Below are 13,488 nucleotides of genomic sequence, written 5' to 3' on the forward strand. Positions count from 1 at the left end.
ACTCGCAGATCAGTGGAACAGAATAGAGGGTCTAGAAATAAACCCATCAAGCTAAAGCCAATTTATGGCAAAGGAGGCAAAAATATACAAAAAAGAAAAGAGTGTCTACAACAATGGTGAAGGAAAAGTAGACAGGCACATTAAAAACAATGAGATTGGAATATCCCATTGCACCATATGTAAAAATGAATTCAAAATGATTTAAAGATTGAAATATTAGATAGGACACCATAAAACTCCTAGAAGAGAACAAAGACAAAATACTCTCTGACACAAATCATAACAAAATTTTCTTAGATTATTCTTCCAAGGAAAAAGGAATAAAGGCAAAAATAAGCAAATGTGACCAAATCAAACACAAAAGCTTTTCACAGGAAAGAAAACAAAGCAAAAACACAACTTATGGAAATGGGGGAAAATATTTGCACATGATGTGACAAACAAGGGGATAATATCTCAAATATACAAACAGCTTATAAAATTCAATATAAAAAAGAAAACAAGCCAATCAAAAAATGGACAGAAGACCTGAACAGACATATCTACAAATAAGACAAACAGATAATTAACGGGAACATGAAAAGATGCTCAATGCTACTAATTATTTGAGACATGCAAATCAAAACCACATAGAGGTATCACTTCACAGTGGTCGGAAAGTCTATCATCAAAAAGTCTACAAACAGTAAATGCTAAAGAAAATGTGAAGAAAAGGGAATCCCCATACACTGCTGCTGGGAATGTGACTTCGTGCGACTGCTATGAAAAACAGTATGCAGGTCCATTAAAAACCAAAAATAGAATGACTACCTGATCCAGTAATTCCCCTCCTGGTTATATAGCTGAAAAAAATCAAACACTAGTTCCAAAAGACACATGCAACGCAATATTCATATCAGCACTTTATATAACAGCCTAAACATAGAAGCCACATGAGTGCCCATTAACAGACAATTATCTTAAGATGTGGGATATATGTATAAAGGTATATTACTCAGCCTTGGAAAGAATAAACTATTGCCATTTGTAGCAACATGGATGGAACTAGAGATCATTATTCTTAGTGAAATATGTCACACAAAAATACTATGTCACTTAATATAGAAACTAAAAAGATAATACAAATCAATCTATATACAAAAAAAATTGACAAATATAAACAATAAAATTATGCTAACTAAACAGCAGGGGAGAGCAACCAATTTAGGAGTATGGGGTAAGAGATGTAAATTACTATGTATAAAATAAATAAGCAACAAAATTCTACTGGATAGCAAAGGGAATTATACTCAATATCTTGTAATAATCTATAACGGAATATACTTTACAAAAATTCTAAATAATTATACTATAGCCCTGAAGTTCTAACACAAAATTGTAAATCAACTACACGTCAAAGTAGATACAAGAGATAAATAAAAAATGTTGCATCTTGTCCTCACATTCCTTTTTCTTTTAATTTGTGGCTGTGCTGGATCTTCTTGATGTACAGGCTTTCCTCTAGTTGCAGAAACTGGGGGCTATTGTCTAATTGAGTTGCACATGCCACTCGTTGAGGTGGCTTTTCTCGTTGTGGGACGGAGGCTCTAGGGCATGCACGCTTCAGTATTTGCAATGCATGGGGCTCAGTAGCTAGTTTCCTGGCACTAGAACTCAGGCTGAATATATGTGATGCATCACCTTAGTTGCCCCACGGTATGTGCCACCTTCCTGAATCAGGGATCAAACCTATGCCTTCTACATTGCCAGGTTGATTCTTTACCACTGAGCCACCACTGAAGCCCCAAACCTCTCATTTCTTAGATAGTAACATGATATATTTTACAAAATCTTATGTGAAGTAAGAAAAACTACTGAAAATTATTTTTTAAAACAGCTATTCAGTGTCCAGATAGTGCGCTAAAGGTATACAAGCAAGTAAAGAAACATTTATTCCAAAAAAAAAAATACATTACCAGAAAAATCATTGAAAGCCTATGCCATTTAAATCTAAAGGAGCTCCCTCTCTCACCATCCTTATTCAGAAAACTAGACTTCACTCTGAATAGGTTCAGAAAGAACACAAGTTTCACACTACCCACAGGTCCCATTTGAGTGTTCTCATATCTTCTTAGAAGAGTCAAGTCACTTGAATTTCTCACACACACTCAATATAGCTATGGGTTATAGCCACTAAGTTCCAGATAGTGGCCAACAAAATTCTTCCTTCTTCCACCCAGTCCCACTCATAGGCCAGAGATTCTATTCAGGCACAGCATGTGGAGAATACTGACTCATTTGTGATGAAAAGGTAAATTAAAAATAGACATTACTATTTACACATCAAAAAGGGATGTCACAGAGAAAGAAGTCTGCCACTGTTCCTATCCCCAGCTCTGAAGGCAAAGTTCAGAGTATGACCAGAGGGAGACTAAAGGATATAAACACTATTCTCAAGGAACACAGCTTATTTGAATCAGACTGTTGGAAGGTCAAGCTTATAAGTGCCCACAAATTATCAAAGGTTTGCTGGTAAGCAGTTAAGAAGAAAGCTGGTTGCTTCATGACAGATACAAGCTAAACATTGGCAAGCAAGTTTATCAGAGAAAATCAGAGAAAAACACAGCTATGAAGAGCATTCCTGAGCTCAGAACATACCTTAGACATTGACTTCTAAAACTATCCTTGTAGAAGAGAATGAAATTTTGGGGATCAGGTTCTGAAGTAATTTATGCCCCCAAGATATTATAAAAAGCTGGAGTATAATCACTTGAATGATGAAAGCTAATGGTATGAAAAGAGACTGTTAAAAGGAGAGTGCTACCAAGAACAACAGCAACCCAAGGAATGTGCATATGCCTAAGGTTACGTCTTCCAAGTAGCTGCATTAGAGACTTTACACTGTAGGGGAAAGTGACTTAAAATAGTGCATGGAATCACTAAACATATATCAATAACAAGATAAGGAATCAGAATTGCTACACTGCACTGTCTAAATGTAATACTTGACAATAATTTCACAAGACATATAAAGAAATACAAATATGTGACCTAAATGAGGAAAAGCAGTCAACAGAAACTGCCTATGAGAGGGACTAATGGTTAGCTGTAACAGGGAAAAACTTTAAATTAGCTAATGTCAATGGGTTCAATGACTCAAAGGAAACTACTAGAAAGACAAAACACTGAAATCAATAAAATGAGGAACTAAAATAAAAATAGAAATGATCATAGGAGACGATTGGATTCATTCTATTATTTCAAACAGAGAACTTATGAGAAATGGAGAAATTCTTGGAAGCATATGACTTACCTTCATGAAACTATGATTAAAGAAGAAAAGTATAATAAAAAGGTCCTATCTAATAGAGTCTATAAGTAAAAGATAGAAATCATATTTTCCAAATGAAAAAAATGGAAATTTTGGAGTTGAAATTTACTACATCTGAAATGAAAAATTCACTGGAGGGAGTCAACAGTCGGTCTGAAGAAGTCGATGATAATGCAAGTGAACTTGAAGATAGATCAATAAGATAATATAATCCAAAGAACAGAGACAAAAAATGAATAATCAAACATGAACAGAGGCTTAGAAAATAAGCCTCGGTTGGTACATAGTAAAGCAAACTGAAATATACAAAAAAGGGGAGTGCCAGGAAAAATGGAGCAAACTAAAATATTCAAAGGGCTTCCCTAGTAGCTCAGACAGTAAGGCTTCTGCCTGCAGTGCAGGAGACCTGGGTTGGACCCTGGGTCAAGAAATCCCCTGGAGAAGGAAATGGCTACCCACTCAAGTATTCTTGTCTGGAGATTCCCATGGACAGAGGAGCCTGGTAGGCTGTGATCCTTGACATTGCAAAGAGTCAGACCCGATTGAATGATTAACACACACACAAATATTCAAAACAAATAATGACTAAAAGCATATCAACTATGATGAAAAATTATATCTACAAACCCCAAGTGTACAACTACTTCCAAGTAGGATAAACTTGGGGAGCCATAAACAGATGCTACTGAAATGCTGAGAGATAAAGTCAGAAAGTCTTGAAGCACTAAAGAAAAATAACTCAATCTCACAAGCGAATATCAACATAGGGCTTATATCTCATCAGAAACAATGGATGCTCTCTGGCAGTGAGATGACATAGTCAAAGTCCTAAAAGTCAAAACTGTCAGCCAAAAATTATATATCAAACAAAATACTCTTTCAAAAATGAGGGCAAAATATAGATAACCCTTTGCCCACATCTGCCCAAAAAGAATTTATTGGGCAGAATTCTGTATCAAAGTGACTGCAGACACAAGAGCCTCACACATGCTATTGTTTTACGTTAGTCTTCTTTCTTAAATCATATAATTGATATAATTCATTTGTGTGTACAAGGTCATCAACTTTTAGATGGGTGAAAGCAAGGACAATATTGAAGCATTCTACAACTTTACCATTTCACCTGTTTTCTACATCTGCTGACTATTTGTGTAATCTACTTATTTGAGGCATAGGCGTTATAATTTAACTTGCTGAGGGATTTCTTCTGGATATAAGCCTGAGCAATAGCAATAGGATACAGTAATTCCTTAAAATAAGGAATAATAATAATAATAAATTCCTTAAATAAATAATAAATAATAAAAAATAAACAAATAATACATAAATAATAATAAATTCCTTAAAAACATGTAATTCCTTAAATTCCTTGCATACGAGCAAGACGCCTATGAAATGGCTCTCACTTCTGCTGCTGCTACAGCTGAATTGATATTTAGCTCTGGGAGTTGTGCAAATGTGCTGGTGTGGCCAGTGGAATTTAGTCATTGGATGATGATAAAGGCAATTTTGAATGGACTTGTCTCCAAGGGTCATGAGGTGACTGTTCTAATATCTTCGGCTTTCACTCTCACTGACTCCAATAAACCATCTGCTATGAAGTTTGAGATTTACCCTACATCTTCAACTAAAGATGATTTTGAGGATGCTGTCAAGCTTCTTATCAATAAATGGATGTTTTTCGTCAAAGATTTCTTTTGGCTCGATCTTTCAACAATGCAAAGTTTATTTTGGGAATTTTCAGATATTGGTATAAACATATGTGAAGCAGTTGTTTCAGACAAGAAACTTATGACAAAACTGCAGGAATCGAGGTTTGATGTCATTCTTGCAGATGCTGTTGGACCCTGTGGAGATTTGCTGGCTGAGATACTTAAACCACCTCTAGTGTACAGTCTCTACTCTTCGCCTGGCTATTCAATTGAAAAGAATAGCAAAAGCCTTCTATTTCCACCATCCTATGTACCTGTTATGTTTGCGGAATTAAGTGGCCACATGACATTCATAGAGAGGGTCAAAACTATGATATATGTTTCTTATTTTGACTTTTGGTTCCAGCTGTACGATGAGAAGAAGTGGAATCAGTTTCACAGTGAAGTACTAGGTAAGTCATGCTTCCCTGAGAGCTCAGCAGTAAAGCATCTGCCTGCCAATGCAGGAAACATGGGCTAGATCCCTGGGTCAGGATACTTCCCTGGAGAAGGAAATGGCAACCCACCCCATTATTCTTGCCTGTAAAATTTCATGGACAGAAGAGCCTGGCAGGCTACAGTCCATGGGGTTACAAAAGAGTTAGAAATGCTTAGCAACTAAACAACAAATAATACTTAGGTAATTTGTGTCCTTATTTGGTAGGATTAAGTCCTATCTTTCCTAGTGCCATGAAGGGTAGTTCATATAAATATAAATCCAAAAAATATATATATATATATATATATATATATAAAAATCCAGAAAAATTTGTCTCAAAAAAGTGAAACAGTGAAATAAAAACACAAAATGGCCCATCAATCTTTCAAATATTATGGAAACACATAAGTTATAAGACAAGCTAGAACCCTGAAGTCCGTTAGTAGTATCGGACAGCAGGAAGTCATATACAAAAGTTGAAGCATTTAGGACTCCTGCAACTGACTATAAATCAAACTCATAAATTTTCTTTCTTTGGAATTTAAAAATTTTAAGTCATTAGAAATCTCATAAAACATCTTGATAAATAAAGACATGCACATTGAAAATTACACACATATTTGTAGCACAAATATCTAGGCAGCATTTGGACACCAGCTTGAACATCTGGAAGTTCTCCGATCATGTACCATATGAAGCCTAGCTTGGAGAATTTTGAGCATTACTTTGCTAGCACGTGAAATGAGTGCAATCATGTGGTTATTTGAGCATTCGTTGGCATTGCCCTGCTTTGGGGATTGAGATGAAAACTGACATTTTCCAGTTGTGGCCACTGCTGAGTTTTCCAAATTTGCTGGCATGTTGAGGGCAGCTTTTTCACAGCATCTACTTTTAGGAGTTGAAATAGCTTAACTGGAATTCCATCACCTCCACTAACTTTGTTCATAGTGATGCTTCTTAAGGCCCACTTGACTTAACATTTCAGGATGTCTGGCTCTAGGTGAGTGATCACACCATCGTGGTTATCTGGGTTATAAAATATTTTTGCATAGTTCTTCTGTGTATTCTTGCCATCTCTTCTTCATATCTTTTGCTTCTGTTAGGTCCATATCATTTCTGTCCTTTATTGTGCCCATCTTTGCATGAAATGTTCTTTAAAGGACATTCCATAAAGGACTGCAGAGGAATGCTCACAACATTTATGGAATATAAGTGTTCCATGAAGGACAGCGGAGGAAATACTCCTAATCAAAAGAGCAAGAGTAATCTCCTGAAAGAATAACTGATGAAACTGGCATCACCCATCTACTAGACACCAAGTTTAAAAAGAAGGTAATAAAAATGTCAGTTGAATTAAGAAAAAATTATAGATATAAACACATATGACTAGAAAAGGAATTAGAAATTTTAAATATCAATGATTAAAAAATAAATAATTCAATTTCTGAGATAAAAAGCAATCTAGATACAATGAATAGCTGACTAAATGCCACAGGAGAACAAACAAGTGATCTAGAAGAGAAAATAACAGATATCACCTATTAAAACAGCAGACAGAAAAACAAATTTAAAAAAAATGAAAGCAGCATAAGAGATCTATGGCATAATCTAAAAGGTGCCAACTGACACATATAGTGTTCCAGAAGGAGAAGAGACCAAAAATGTATTTGAAGAAATTACAGATGAAAGCATCCCAAATCTAAAAAAGACAACATATATCCAAATACAGGAAGCAAAATGGATGTGAAATTAAAAAAAAAAAAAAAAAACAAAACACGATTATCTCAGTAGATATGAAAAAAGCATTTACCAAAGTCCAATATCTATTCATGATAAAATTCTCATTAAAACGAGCACATTTGATGAGGAAATGTTTTACAACATAGTAAACGTCATTGACAATAAACCCACAGCAAACATAATACTCAACAATGATAAAGCCTTATTGCTAAATCCAGGAACAAGACAAGGATACCACATTACTGCCTCTATTCAACACTGTATGTAAATTTGTAGCCACAGAAAGTAGATAGGAAAAAGAAATAAAACGTGTCCAAACTGCAAGAGAAGAAAAACTTTCAGTATTTGCAGATGACATGATACTCTATGCAGAGAATCCTAGAGTCCCCACATAAAAGCTATTAGAACTAATAATACAATTTCAGCAAGCTAGCAGGATACAGGATTAATTTACAAAAATCTGTTGCATTTCTTTTTACTAATATTGAAATATCAGAATGAGAAAGTTTAAAAAGATAACCTCTTTAAAAATTGTACCCAAAAAATAAAACACATATGAATAAACCTGACCAAGAAAATGAAAGACTTACATGCTGAAAACTGTAAAACTTGAATAAAGGAAATAAAAGAGGATTCAAAGAAATGGAAAGACATCCCATGCTCTTGGATTAGAAGAATTAATATTGTTAAAATTGCAATACTACCCAAAGCTATCTACAAATTTAACGTGATCGCTATTAATTTACCCATGACATTTTTCACAGAAAACTAGAATCAATAATCCAAAAGTTTATATGGAACTATAAAAGATGCAGAATTGGGAGAGTAATCCTGAGTGGGGGAAAGGCAGGAGGTATAAGCCTCCTAGACTTCAGACTATATTACAAAGTTGCAGTTGGTGGGAATGCAAACTAGTACAGCCGCTATGGAGAACCATTTGGAGATTTCTTTAAAAACTGGAAATAGAACTGCCATATGACCCAGCAAACCCACTTCTGGGCATAAACACCGAGGAAACCAGATCTGAAAGAGACACGTGCACCCCAATGTTCATCGAAGCACTGTTTATAATAGCTAGGACATGGAAGCAACCTAGATGCCCATCAGCAGAGGAACGGATAAGGAAGCTGTGGTACAATTACACCGTGGGATATTACTCAGCCATTGAAAAGAATTCTTTTGAATCAGTTCTAATGAAATGGATGAAACTGGAGCCCATTATACAGAGTGAAATAAGCCAGAAAGATAAAGACCAATACAGTATACTAACACATACATATGGAATTTAGAAAGAAGGTAACGATAACCCTATATGCAAAAAAGAAAAAGAGACACAGATATACAGAACAGACTTTTGAACTCTGTGGGAGGAGGTGAGGGTGGGATGTTTTGCGAGAACAGCACTGAAACATGTGTATTATCAAGGGTGAAACATCACCAGCCCAGGTTGGATGCACGAGACAAGTGCTCGGGGCTGGTGCACTGGGAAGACCCAGAAGGATGGGGTGGTGAGGGAGGCGGGAGGGGGGATCGGGATGTGGAATACATGTAAATACATGGCTGATTCATGTCAATGTATGGCAAAAACCACTACAATACTATAAAGTAATTAGCCTCCAACTAATAAAAATAAATAGAAAAAAAAAAAGCTGCAGTAATCTAAACAGTGTAGTATTGATATAAAAATTAAAAATAGAACTAACATCTTTTTTTTTTCTTCAGTCACTAAGTTGTGTCAGATTGTTTGCAACACCATGAACTGCAGAACGCCAGGCTTCCTTGCCCTTCACTATCTCCCTAAGTTTGCTCAAACTCATGTCCACCGAGTCAATGATATCATCCATCTCGTCTTCTGTTGCCCTTTTCACCATCTGCCCTCAATCTTTCCCAGCAACAGGGTCTTTTTCAATGAATCAGCTCTTTGCATCAGGTGGTCAGAGTATTGGAGATTCAGCTGCAGCATCAGTCCTTCCAATGAATATTCAGGCCTGATCTTCTTTAGGATTGACTGGTTCAATATCCTTGCTGTCTAAAGAACTCTCAAGAGTCTTCTCCAGCACCACAGTTCAAAAGCAACAATTCTTCAGTGCTCAGCCTTGTTTATGGTTTAAATCTCACATCCATACATGACTACTGGAAAACTATAGCTTTGACTGTATGGACCTTTATTGGCAACATGATGTCTCTGCTTTTTAATATCCTGTCTAGGTTTGTCACAGCTTTCCTTCCAAGGAGCATGTGTTTTTTAATTTCATGGCTGCAATCACCATCTGCAGTGACTTTAGAGCCCAATAAAATAAACTTTGTCACTGTTTCTGCTTTTTCCCCATCTATTTGCCTTGAAGTAATGGGAAGAGATGCCACAATCTTAGTTTGTTGAATGCTGAGTTTTAAGCCAGCTTTTTCCCGCTTCACTTTCTCCCTCAAGAGGCTCCTTGTTTCCTCTTTACTTTCTGCCATTAGAGTGATGGTGGGGGTTTACTTGCTAACTTGTGTCTGAATGTTGCTATCACATGGACTGTATCCCTCCAGGATCTTGTCCACTGGATTTTCCAGGCAAGAATACTGGAGTGGGTTGCGATTTCCTTTTCCAGGGGATCTTCCCAACCCAGGGATCAGACTGGGGTGTCCTGCACTGCAGGTAGATTTTTTGCCGATTGAGCTACCAGGGAAGCCTGCATATCTGAGGTTGTTGATATTTTTCCAGCAATCTTGATTCCAGCTTGAGATTCATCCAGCCTGGCATTTTGCATGATATACTCTGCTACAGGGAACAAAGGACTGTTTCACATTTGGAAAGGAGTACATCCAGGCTGTCTATTGTCACCCTGCTTATTTAACTTATGTGGAATTTCTATTATGAAAAGAGGCAAACTTTGGTTTACACCCAAAGCAATGATATCACTCAGAAAGAACTGTGCCATTGTCCCTATCGCCAGCTCTCGAAGCCAGAGTTCAGAGGGTTTGTTCATAGGGCGATGCAGGAACTGAAACAGAGATCTCCAAGATCCTACAAAGAAACTCATTTTATTTGAAACAGACTATGGAAAGGTCAGGGCTTCCCTAGTGGCTCAGATGGTAAAGAAAATGCCTGCAGTACAAGAGAATGGGTTCTATCCCTGGGTCAGGAACATCCCCTGGAGAAGGATCTGGCAACCCACTCCAGTGTTCTTCCCTGGAGAATTCTGTGGACAGAGGAGCCTGGTGGGCTACAGTCCATGGTGTCACAAAGAGTTGCACACGACTGAGAGACTATATATTCACTTCATTTCACATGGGAAGGTCAAGCCTAAGAGTTCCCTCAAACTATGAAATATTTTGTTGATAAGCAGTTATGAGGAAGCTTATGACTTCATGACAGATTCAAGCTAAACCATTTGCAAGCTGGTTTATCATAGAAAACCAGAGAAAGACATAGCTAAGAGCCTTCCTGAGGTCAGAACACATCTCAAACATTGACTTCAAAAGTATCCTTGAAAAGTATCCTATATATATATATATAGGATATATATATATATATATATATATATATATGCTACATATATATATATATGTATATATATATATGTAGCAAATCACTCAACAATTGATGAAAGCTACCAGCCAGGGAATGTGAATATGTCCGAGGCTGCATACTCTAAATAGCTACATCAGACGTTTTACACTGTAATGGAAAAAGACTTCATTAAATAGTCCATGTAGTCACTAAATATATAAGAGTAACAATATGTGGAATTGGAGTTGCTACACTCCACTGTCTAAATATAACAGTTAAACAATAATTTCACAAAACATACAAAGAAATAAAGTATGTGACCTACAGAGGGAGAAAAGAGGCAATAGAATCTTCCTGTGAGATGGTAAATGATTGGCTCTAACAGGAAAATACTTCAAAATAGCCATTGCCAATGGGCTCAGTGAACCAAAGGAAACTATCAAAAAGGCAAAACACTCAAATTGATAAAATTAGAAACTAAAATTTAAAAATATAAAAGATTATATGAGACTATTATGAATATAGGATTGTAGAAAATATTCCTACAAACTGGAGAACTTAGAAAAATGGATAAATTCTTATAAGCATACAAGCTACATTCAGGAAACTTTTTTATAGAACAGAAGGATAATAACAAGGTTCCATCTAATAGAGTCTATAAATAAGGGATAGAAATCATATTTTACAAAAGTAACAAATGGAAATTTTGGAGCTGAAAATTTCTATATCTGAAATGAAAAATTCACAAGCTGGAGTTAACAGTAGATTTGAAGAAGCTGATGAAAAAGTAAGTGAACTTGAAGAGAGATCAATAAGTTAACATAATCCAAAGAAAAGGGAAGAAAAGAATAAAGAAAAGTGAACAGAGACTCAGAGAATGGTGCACATGCTGTGTGTGCTCAGTCCCTCAGTTGTGTCCGAATTTGTGACCCCACTGGCAGGACTGTGGCCCTCTAGGCTCCTCTGAACATGGGGATTCTCCATGCAAGAACATTGGCATGGGTTGCCATTCCCTCAGGGATCTAACCCAGCTCTCCTGCATTGCAAGCAGGTTCTTTACCATCTGAGCCACCAGGGAAGCCCTATGTACTAATCTGCTTAGCTTCTGAGATCAGACGAGAGGGTGTGTTCACAGTGGCATGGCCATAGAAGTAATAAAGCACACTAACATACACAAAATGGAGTGCCAGAAGAAAAAGGTGCAGAGTAAAATATTAAAAAAATAATCCCTGAAAGCGACCCAATTCTGATGTAAAACATTATTCTGTGCAACCCAATTGTCCAATTAATTCCAAGAACGATAAATATTGAAGAGTCATACACAGACACTAATGAAGTATTGAAAACTAAAAACAGACAGTCTTGAAGTGTTGAAAGAAAAATAATTCATCCTTACAAGTGAATTCCAAGATATTGCTTATTTCTCATTAGACACAAGGAATGTTCTCTGGCAGTGAGATGATATATTGAAAGTGCTAAAAGACAAACCTGTAAGCCAAAAATTCTATACCAAGAAAAACTATCTTTCAAAAATGAGGTCATGGGGTTCCCTGGTGGCTCAGTGGAAAAGAACGCATCTGCCAATGCAAAAGACATGGCTTTGATCACTGATCCAGGAGAATCCCAGATGGCGCAGAGCACAATGCACCACAACCAGGTCCATGAACCACAAGTAGTGAGCCTGAGCTTTGAAGCCCAGCAGCCCCAACCACTGAGGCCACCTGCCACAACTACTGAACCCCAGATGCCCTAGAGTCTGTGCTAGGTAATAGGAGAAGCCACTGAAATGAAAGATTAGCCCCTACTTCTGAAGCTAGAGAAAGCTCTCGCAGCAGCAAAGATCTAGCACAACCAAAAATAAATAAATACTTATTTTAAAATGAAGGCAAAATATAAATAGTCTTATACTCCCTATCACCCCAAAGAAGAGTTTATTACTGGGAAATCTGCCTTATAGAACTTGAAGGAAGGCCTCTGACTGAGGAAAGTAAACCTAGACTACAATCTTAGTCACGGTGATAGACTAAAGGGCCCTGGTAAAGAGAAGCAACTATGTAAGATAGTGTAAGTGCATAAATCTTCTCCTTTCTTCTCTTAACAAATATAAGAAGCAAGCAAGTAAGCTGTGTTTAGTTGCATTTCTAGACATATGACATGGTTATTTAACAATATATTTGAGAGGTGGGGGAAGGCAGCGGTGGTTTAGGCCCTGAGATGACAGGGCTGTGCAGTGGCCCAGGCCCAGCTGCTGTACCTGGGATGCACAGCCTGGGGATGATGAGTCCAAGTTCCACTTCTGGCCACAGAGGAAGGGAGACAACTTCAGTGGTTATGTTCCTAGTAATGACCTATCAGAGTCACATGTTGGGCCCCAAGGGTGAGGTGCAGAGAAGCAGTGGTGTGAACATGGTAATTGTGGATCGGAACCCTGACTAGGACCCATGTTGAGGCACAGAGTATCTGCACTGGTGCCCCAGCAATGACAGGCTAAAGCCATGTCTCACGACCCAGGAATGGTGTGTGAAACAGTAGCAGCTCAGCCTGGGTAATGGCCAGTCAAAACCAGAATTAGGAATAACAGGGTGAGACCCAAATAAATAGCAGCATGGCCACAGTTCTTAAGGACAAGTCACTGACTTAGAACCTGGGAGCTGGGCACAGATCAGAAACTCTAGTTGCACAGATAGTAAGGCACTGTGACACCTCGATCAGGGAAATTGGGTACAGGAGAGATGCGGAGACTCCTTGACCCCAAGGTCAGGTCTCACCACAGTGGCATTTCCAGCCTCAGGAAGGACACAGCAGCAGGGCC

At 37.4% G+C, this 13,488-nt stretch overlaps 1 pseudogene; it reads left to right on the forward strand.

The window, feature by feature from the left end:
* The first annotated feature begins 4,700 nt into the window (after positions 1-4,700).
* Positions 4,701-13,112, forward strand: LOC133058702 (UDP-glucuronosyltransferase 2B4-like; annotated as a pseudogene).
* Positions 13,113-13,488: the final 376 nt, after the last annotated feature.

This window comes from Dama dama, chromosome 6, assembly GCF_033118175.1.
Source record: "Dama dama isolate Ldn47 chromosome 6, ASM3311817v1, whole genome shotgun sequence".
NCBI classification, from domain to species: Eukaryota; Metazoa; Chordata; class Mammalia; order Artiodactyla; family Cervidae; genus Dama; species Dama dama.